The sequence below is a fragment of the Petaurus breviceps genome, unplaced genomic scaffold (assembly GCF_028583685.1).
Source record: "Petaurus breviceps papuanus isolate PSGF00001 unplaced genomic scaffold, PetGlider_PUasm1.0 208, whole genome shotgun sequence".
In the NCBI taxonomy this organism is placed as follows: domain Eukaryota; kingdom Metazoa; phylum Chordata; class Mammalia; order Diprotodontia; family Petauridae; genus Petaurus; species Petaurus breviceps.
In genome coordinates this window covers 28,776,007-28,786,025 of record NW_027185852.1, presented here as the reverse complement: position 1 = coordinate 28,786,025, position 10,019 = coordinate 28,776,007, and positions in this window count along the sequence as shown.

The window sequence follows — 10,019 nt, the reverse complement described above, 5'->3', positions numbered from 1 at the left end:
AGACTGGCGATACAGCGTCAAGAGGAGAAGCATCCCCGGGACGGGGGGCCTGCACGCCTCCCCTTCTAGGACACAAACTTTGCAGTGAGAGGGGGTGTAGGTTGGGGGAGACAGACAGACGAAATTATGAGGAGGGCAGATCGCCAGATATTGGGGGCAGGGAAAATCTTGAGGTATCAAGTCCACCATAGGCAGGAGTCTGGCTTCACTCCAGGTTCTCAACCCGCTTGGAGATCCTGGACTGGGCTTCTTGAGTGGAGGCAACGGGAGGGGCTAGGCTCTGTGCCTTCCCCAATCCTGTGCTTTTGGTCTCCCCACCCTGCTAGCTTCGGAAGAAATCATTCCTCCAGCATGGGCCAGTGGCGGGGGCAGGGGGCCAAGCCCGGGGGACTGCCCAGGGGAGGCAGTCCAGGTGGCTGGCTTCGGGTCTCAACGCTCAGTCTCAGACTCAAGGCTTCAAGGCGCCCAGCGGCCGCTGGCGTGGGGAGGGGCAGAACAGGCGGGCGGGAGGACGAACGAGCGAGCGAGCAAGAGAGGGAGGGAGCAAGGGAGCCACACGCAATCTCACTTTTCCCAGGCGGGAAGAAGAACATGGCGGGCCCACCTAGTGGGCTCTGACTCTCTGACCCAACAACCTTCCTCTCCTTCCTCTTTCCACTTCTCCCGCCTTCGGCCCCCTCCCCCCATCTGAGCCAGCTGATGCTCTAGAAGAACACCTTCTCTCCCCCTCCCCCCTCCCCCTCCCCCCCAATCCCTCTACCTGTCTTCTCTAGCTCCTTCCCCTTCCTCCCACCTCTTAACCCTCACCCTTCAGTCAGGAATTTCAAACAACCTTGCAGGTAAGTACCGGCCGTTCTTGCAAGCCTGGAACTGGTGGGTATTTTCTAACTCCTGTTATGAATGGCTCAGCAGCAACCCCTCGCCAATGCCGGGGAAGCAACAAGTACTTGTTGAATGAAATGGATCAATTCAAAGCTGAACCAAGCTTTCTTGGAGCTGTCCACCCTCGATGTGCTGAAATCCATCTCCAGGGCTAAGGCCTCCAGATTCCACAGATAACAATAGCTGACATTTTCATAACGTTTTAAGGTGTACAAAGCACATCCACCATACGGTTCAAGGCTTACCATCCCCATTTTGCAAATAATGAAGCTGAAGTTCAAAAGCAAAGTAACTTGAGGAGTGTTCCACAGTTATCAGCAGCGTTAGGATTCAAACCCAGGTCTGATTGACTCCAAGTCCAGTGCTCATGGCCTGAGGTAAGCATCAATCCCTATTGATGAAGGCATCCAAGGAGACACCAAGGGGAAGGAGCAGCCAGAGATCATCAAAGGCTTCTCCCCCTTCTTAAGATCTGGGTGTTTCACTACATGAGAATTCTCATCTTCTCTCAGTGCTTCTCAGCTCTGTGTGTGTGCGTGTGCTGTATCCATGTGTCTGCCTCAGTATGGCAGCCCCTGGAGAGAGCATGAGTAGAGTACTCTGCTTTTTATGGGGGGAGATGTCACCTTGCACATTCACCAGTTCTCTGGACCCAGCTTATCCCTGTAACTTCCCTCAACAAGGGAGGACTGGGAAGAGAGGCCCTTATTGGTGACAGTTCTTTTTGTCTCCCACTCTTCAGCAAAAGCTGAGGTGACTGTACCCTCCTGGTTGGGTCCAGAGGACCCTAAAATGTGAGGGGAAACAGGGTACAGACAGACCATAGCAAAAAAGAAAGAGGGATGGGTGAATGGATGGATGGATGGACAGATTGAATGAATTCAGAGGAAACCTCTCTCCCTCCTCCAGCTGCTGTTCAGTCATTTTTCAGTCGTGTTTGATTCTTCATAACACTATTTGGGGTTTTCTTGGCAAAGATGCTGGAATGGTTTGCCTTCAGCTCATTTTACAGATGAGGAAACTGAAGGAAACTGAATCAAGTGACTTGCCCAGGGTCACATAGCTATTAAGTATCTGAGGCCAGATTTAAACTCAGGAAGAAAAGTCTTCCTAATTCCAGGCCTGGTGTTCTATCTACTGCCTCACCTAGCTCCCTCTCCCTCTTTTAATACTCCCCCATTTGTCCCTAGCATAAGGAGGGTGCTGAAAACATTGTGAATGTTATGGACTTCCCCTACTGCTGAGTACAGAATTCTACTCACCGTTTGCTTAATAAATGTTTATTGGATAGAGATGGGGTTGGCAGTCTAGAAATTCTATGATTCTGTATTTCTTAGACTTTCAGAGCCTGAAAGTTCCCTTAGATTAAGCATTTATTAAGTTCTTCCTATGAGCCAGGCACTGTATAATTAGATTAGAATGCAGAACACAGAATGTCAGAGCTAGAAAGAATTTCAGAACTAGGGATCTGACAACATCTGACAACACAGAATGTCAGAATTGGGAGGTACTTGTGCATAGGCTGTTGGGCTGTTTCAGTGGACTGTGTCAGGGAAAAGGTGTGAAAACACGAGAAGACAGTGGGTGTCCCTCAAAACTTAGGTCACCAGCTGCCTCCTATGTGAAGACTTTCTCGATCCCTCCAGCTGCAAGGGGAACCCTCCTTCATAACTTATTTTGTGTTCTTTATTTTAACTTTGTGTTTGCTTACATGTGCATCTGTTTTTTCCCTGATAAAATATAAGCTGCTTGAGAACAAAGACTGTTTCATTTTCAACTTTAGAACACAGAACCTAACACAGTGCCAGATTTCTGATCACTTGATTGCTCTCACTTCTTGGTGCCTCCAAACAATCTTTTAATACCAGAGTTAAAGAGGGATCACCAATGTGCATCAGGTGTTCAGCACAGGAATTTCCCCAACACTCCACATATAATCATCTAGGATCTCTTCAATGTGGGTATTCCCTCCAATGATGTAGATCACAGCCCCTCCATACCTGTTCAGCTTCAAGGCCATTCAACATGCTGGAGGCCTTTCTTAAGTGCTCCTGACTTTGCAAGGAAAACAGTAGGGCACGTAACTCGCCATGGGTCATCTCCCAACCCATCTTCCCTCTCAATCATATATGTCTTTGATACTGTGCCTCCCTCTGGTTTGCCTTCATAGTTGCTTGTTGTTAATGTGTAATTGCCTGCATCCCTTTCTCACCCACTGGGATGTATAGCCTCAATTTTACTTCTTTAGTTCTGTGGTCTTTTTAGTTTGTCATATAACATCACCTGAAGAATGCAGGTAAGATGGGCCTTTGTTTCAGGGAGAAGCTTGGGTCATTAAGAGAACTTTCAATTCTCAAAGGCAACTGGGTCTGATCTTCAATTCTGGATGCAGCTCATTGGACATTTGCAATGTTTGACCAAGATATATACCCTGATGGATGTGCCCTTATAGATATTGTCCATCCAATTGCAGTCTAGGGAAGAGGCATTCTTTATCCACTTGGATTTCCCTATGTAGATAGGACAAATTCTTTGGAGGGATCTCTTCTAGAAGTCTGTGCAGTGTTCTGGGGCTTGATGTAATCAGTACAATGCCATCCACCAAGAGGAAAATCTGGAGGACTTCACCATCTATAAGGAATTGTTTTTCACTTTGGATATATCTCTCCCATGACAGTAGCAAACATCTTTGACAAATATATCTCTTTCTATTTCATGCTTCATTTGATATTAATGATCAGAGTGGGAATGTAAAAGATTGTTAGCACTTACAAAGCATCTTGTCTAATTTTGATATGTGCCTAAAAGACACCTCTTGGAAGCCTTTAAGGTAGTATTTTGATTGACTGAATCAAATACCATTGTCTAGTCAATCAACAATAGTCATAGTGAGATGCTGGGTTCTTGACACATTTCCATCAATTGTATGATGGTAAATATGTGGTCTGCTGTGGAATACTGCCTTACTATTCTCTTCTACTATCTTTGTAAAGGATGTTTTCAATAGGTGAGTAAATTTTTCTTATAAGACATGATGTAGATGGAAAAGAAATAGGTCAATAGTTATTGGGTTTTTTGTTTGTGGAGGGGGATCCATAATCATTTGAAAGCCTAAGCTTTTTTTCCATGCCTTTGGTAGCTTCTTCTCCTTCAGATTCCTTGACAATCAAGCCACAACACTCTACAAGTGCATTGCTTTCAGCATGAACTTTCTCTGTGTATTCTTAGTCTTCTTTAGTCACTCCATCTTGTTTTCTTTGGGGCCATTATCATTTCCTCTATAAGTACATGCAGGACTGTGATATTAGAGTTTAATCTGGTAGCTTCACTATCTGTAAACCATCCATTCATAATAATAATAATAACCAGAATTTATGTAGCACTTAAGGTTTCTAAAGCAGTTTTCAAATATTATACTTTTTCTTCACAAATACTCTGGGACTTAGGCTCTGTTATTATCCCCAGTTTTCAGAGGAGGAAACAGAGGCAGAGAGGGAAGTGACTTGCTCAGGGTCACACAGAAGGCATCAAAGGTCAGATGTGAACTCAGATTTTCCTAATTACAGGCTAGCACTCTACCTGTTTCACTCACCTGCTTCTCTTTAGCTGTGAGTTTTCTACATCTTCTGGCTTCATTTACCACATGATTCAGTGGAATGAATGAATAAATGAGCATTTATTAAGTGCTTAGTGCGTGCCTGGTACTGTGTTAAATTCTAGGGAGACTAAACATGGTCAGTTCTTGTTCTGAAGGACCTTGCATTCTAATGGAAAGGACAACACATATAGGGCAGAGATGACTAGGGAAAGGACTTTGTTTCTGGGGAGGCAGAAAATGTTGAGTGGAAGGGTAGAGTGATGTCAAGGTGGTCCATGTGGGTGACTGGAGGAGGAATCAAAGCATGGCCTGGTGGTTTGATATAGTGGGTAGATGGCACCCATTCAATCACTAGGGCCAGAGCTCTGAAGATGAAAGGAATAATTTGGGACTCAGAAGATATGGGTTTGAATAGCAATGATGATGCTTTCTACCTGTATAACCTGTTCATTTCAAAGTCACTTCCCCGCCACTGGCCTCAGTTTTCTCATCTGTGTAACTTGAGTCCCAAAGCCCATTGGTATAGGACTGTCTCCTCATTGGTGAAATGTAATGCCTGAGCCTGCATGAAGGGTAAGGTGAAGTTGGTGAGAGTGGGAAAGAGGAGAACTTCAGTCTCTGTCATCTTCAGGCTTTGTAGTCCCACTGAGAGCTTCTGGTTTCCAGCTTTGAGAGAGAAAGGAAGAACAATGACAAATGCATTTCAGGTTGCTGGAGGGAGAATTAAATAGGAAAGAAGATACCAAGGGAAGAACTGTCAGTCTCCATCATGTTCCTCCCATCCTCAAATTGCTCTACTAGAGACTCTGGAGAATTTCCTCTTGGATAAAATCTGGGTCTCTCTCTCGTTTGAGCTGAGTGACCTCACTCCCAATGGGAGAGGTCCTTCACTCTGTATTGTCCAGCATACATTCCTCTATGTATACTTTCTGACATCTGTTTTGTTATCAACCTGGATAAATGGGTTCATTTTCTTGTTCTGTGTATTTACTGTGGATATGGTATTTGGTGGGAAGGGATTCAAGCCTGGGATATAAGGCTTGGGGTCCTACCTCCCCCTATAATAAATAGCAATCAGAATTTTAGCCTGAATCTGAAAACTACATCCCCTAGATAAATAATATAAGGGACTAGATAGGTGTAATTCTAGCCCAGCACCCCCTCTCTTTGAGGAAAGCAGTGACCAAACTTCTGGTCCCAATCTCCTGATTCACCTCCTGGCAGGAAATAAAGTCTCCTTTGAATAACAGTAGGGGGTGGTGGTAAGGCTAGAGATGTCTAGAGCCCCATAGTGTGGGAGACAGCTTCACTGAACCTATAAAATGAAGCTAGTTTTAGACCCGATTCCTTCCAGCTGTGGGTCTAGGATTCTTTCCAGCCTTTTCTACTTATCAAGATAGTGGACAAGGACCTTAAATTGTGATTATCATCTGTTGTGGTAATACTTATAGACATGCTAAAGACTGGACTACTCCTGGCTCCCTCTGCCTCTTTTTCTATCACCCTGACACCATTCCTGAAGAAGCAAAAAATACCACAGAGTGGGGGCAGAGCCAAGATGGTGGAGTAGAAACAAGACTTCCCCATGGCTCCAGCCTCCAGCCTCCACCTCCTCCAATACATGCAAAAAATGACTCTAAATAAATTTTAGAGCTACAGAACCCACAAAGTGACAGAGAGAAACAAATCTCCCACTGAAGGCAGCCCAGCAGGCTGGCAGGAAGGGTCTATTGCACCAAGCTGGGAGCTGAGCCAAGCCCTACCTAGGGCAGCCCCGACCAGCAGTGGCCAAAGCAGACTTCAGGAGAGTGAAGCACCAGCGCCTGTGGTGGTTTCCAGACTTCTCAACCCATAAACACCAAAGACAAAGTAAAAGGTCAGTGTGGAACTCTGTTGGATCAGGGGTGGATTGAAGAGTGTGGTCTGGCCCCTACCCCCTGGAGGTGCAGCGGCTGTGCCGCATGGCTGACTCAGGAGCTCCTGTCCTGCAGATTGTAGGGGGATCAAATGATTATTCAGAGGGTAGTCACTCTTGCTTTAACCTGCTTGGATCTAGATCACAGTCTTGGGTGGAGGTCCTAGGGTGTGTGGCCAGGTGCCAGAGTCTGTGGGGGCTGTAGAGAGGGCACCCTTCTAATTGCTCCAGCAACTGCAAAACCCCAGCAATTTGGGACAAAGCTCTCTCCATTCTGTAAGCAGAGTTCTACCATGGCAAAGAGTTCAAAATTCAAGTAATTGACTGGCAACATGAGCAAGCAGAGGAAATGCAATCCTGCCATAGATTCCTTTTTTGGGGACAAAAAGGATCAAAGCATGGAACAGGAGGAAGACAATGAAGTCAGAACTCCTGCATCAAAATCTTTCAAGAAAAATATGAATTGGTTACAGACCATGGAGGAAAAACCACAGACCTGGAAAATAGATCCAAGAAAGATAATTGAAAAATTATTGTACTACCTGAAAGCCATGATAAAAAAAAAGAGCCTAGACACAATTTTTCAAGAAATTGTCTAGCAAAATTGACCTGATATTCTAGAACCGGAGGGCAAAATAGAAATTTAAAGAATTCGCTGATCACCTCTTGAAAAAGATCCCAAAAAGAAAACTCCTAGGAATATTATAGCCAAATTCTGGAATTTCCAGGTCAAGGAGAAAATACTACAAGTAGTCAGGAAGAAACTATTTGAGTATTGTGGAAACACAATCGGGATAACACAAGACCTAGCAGCTTCTACATTAAGGGATTGAATTGAATATGGAATATGATATTCTGGAGGTCAAAAGAGCTGGAATTAAAACCAAGAACAACCTACCCAGTAAGACTAGTATAATGCTTCAGGGGAAAATATGGTTATTCAATGGAATAGTGGACTTCCAAGCATTCTTGATGAAAAAACCAGAGCTGAACAGAAAATTTGACTTTCAAATACAAGAACCAAGAGAAGCATGAGAAGGTATACAGGGAAAAGAAATCATAAGGAACTTATTAAAATTGAACTATTTACAGTCCTACATGGAAAAACAATAATTGTAACTCATAAGACTTTTCTCAATATGAGGACAATTGAAGGGAATATATATGTATATATGTGTATACATACATATATATGTATGTAAAGGAGGATGTATGCATGTATAAAATATATATGTGAGGGTATGCTCATGTATGTACATGTATAAATAGACAGAGGGCAAAGGACGAGTTGAATATGAATGGATGATATCTAAAAAATAAAATTAAGAGGTGAGAGAGGACTATATTGGGAGAAGGAGAAAGGGAGAAATAGATTAAGGTAAATTATCTCATATAAAAGAGGCAAGAAAAAACTGTTACAATGGAGGGGAAGAGTAGGAAGGTGAAAGGAAATGGGTCAACCTTACTCTCATTGAATTTGGCTTAAGGAGAGAATAATATACACATTCAATTGGGTATCTTACCCTACAGGAAAATAAGGGGTAAGGGCATAAGAGGGGGGATGATAGAAGGGAGGGCAGATTGGGGGAGAGGGTAGTTAGAAGCAAACACTTTTGAAAAGGGATAGGGTTGGGGGTGGCTAGGTGGCACAGTGAATAGAGCACTGGCCCTGAAGTCAGGAGGACCTGAGTTCAAATCCAGCCTCAGATACTTAATACACACACACACACACACACACACACACACACAAACTAGCCGTATGACCTTGGGCAAGTCACTTAACCCCAATTGCCCTGCCTTCCCCTGTCCAAAAAAGCAAAAAGGAAAAAGAAAAGGGATAGGGTCAAAGGAAAAAAATAGAATAATTTGGGATAGGATGGAGGGAAATATAGTCTTTCACAATATACCTACTATGGAAATGTTTTGTATAACTACACATGTACAACCTATATTGAACTACTTATCTTCCCAGTGGGGGTGGGTGAGGAAGGAAGAAGGGAAAAAAATCTGGAACTCAAAGTTTTTAAAACAAATGTGTATAATAAAAAAAGATATACAGGCAGTGGGGTATAGAAATCCACCTTGCCCTACTAGAAAGTTAGGGGAGTGGTGGGGGAGGATATGAGAGAACAAATTAGGGGAAGGGGTATTCAGTAGGCTTGCTTTTTTGGGGTGGGGTAGGGGAAAGATGGGGAGATAAATTGTAACTCAGAATCTTGTGGAAATGAATGTTGAAAACTAAAAATAAATAAATAAAAAATACCACAGAGGACCAAGGGTCATGTTGTATTTATTGTTATTTTTTTCTTGGGCTGCCACAATCAAAGAATTGATTACCAAGTGACCAGACTGCCCCAGGGATGAGCTAGGTTGGTATCAATTTGGGCATTTGAAACCACAGGTCCAGCCCAATCCTTCTCTGTCCAACCTGCAATGGAGAGATCAATACTTCTGTTACTTCCAAAAGGGACAACAATCCTTCTACTCTCTCCCCCCCAGGATTGTAGTGAAAAAAGTACTTTGTAGAACTTAAAGGGCAGGAGGCTTGGGAGCTGGTAGTAAACGCCCAAGGCACTCAGGATAGGGGGAGCAGTCCTGAAGGAGGTGACCTTGAACTAGTCCTAGAAGGAGAGGGGGACTCAAATGAGAGAAAAGGGATAGAGATGAGCAAAGGTGTGGAGGCAGAGAGAAATTAATTTCATGGACATGAAGAGGAGCAAAGGAAGATTAGGCTGAAAAAGTAGATTGGGTCCCAGAGTTAAGAATTCTTTCAATCTATGCTTAGTGCTATAGTCAGGGGACTACCGTGTTTCCCCGATAATAAGACCTATCCCGAAAATAAGCCCTCCCCTTACTGTGTAAGATTCCTCTAAAATAAGCCCTCCCCCGAAAATAAGCCCTATTGAGATTGCTACTGTAGTGAAGGTGATCCCCTGCGCTATACGCTACATTACGGTACCCTCTGTATGCACCGTCCCCTCCCCCCCCCGTGAAACGCATGCCACGCTCCGAGCTGCATCCAATCAGAGCTGCAGCAGTGAGCGCGTCATCCTGTTCTTCCCCAGTGATTTGCTTATTGAATAAAGGTACATTTTTGATTAACATTTACCTGTTTATTAAAATTGCTGTCAATGTTCATTAAAATAAGCCCTCCCCTGAAAATAAGCCCTCTGGTGTTTTTTCTGTCCAAAAAATTAATAAGACAGTGTCTTATTATCGGGGAAACACGGTAAGTGAAATGGGTAGGACATTGACCAATAAAACAGAGTAAGACCCAGGTCTTGCCTTCAGGGAGCTCCCAACCTATGTGGTAGATAACACACACACACACACACACACACACACACACACATACCTACCTATGATTTTGATTCTTAAGGATCATGAGATAGGATCCAAATGTCTGCAGTTTAGAAAAAAAGAAATCATTTCTGACTGGGCATCAGGGTAAGCTTGCTGGAGGAGATGCCCCCTGTGCTGATCATAGGATTTAGAGCTGGACAGGATCGTAGGATCATAGGTCTTGGACCAGATGGGATGACAGAGGTTCTCTAGTCCAGCATCCTCATTTTACAGAGTAGGGAAACTGAGGTGCAAAGAGGTAGAAGTGGCTCACCCAAGATC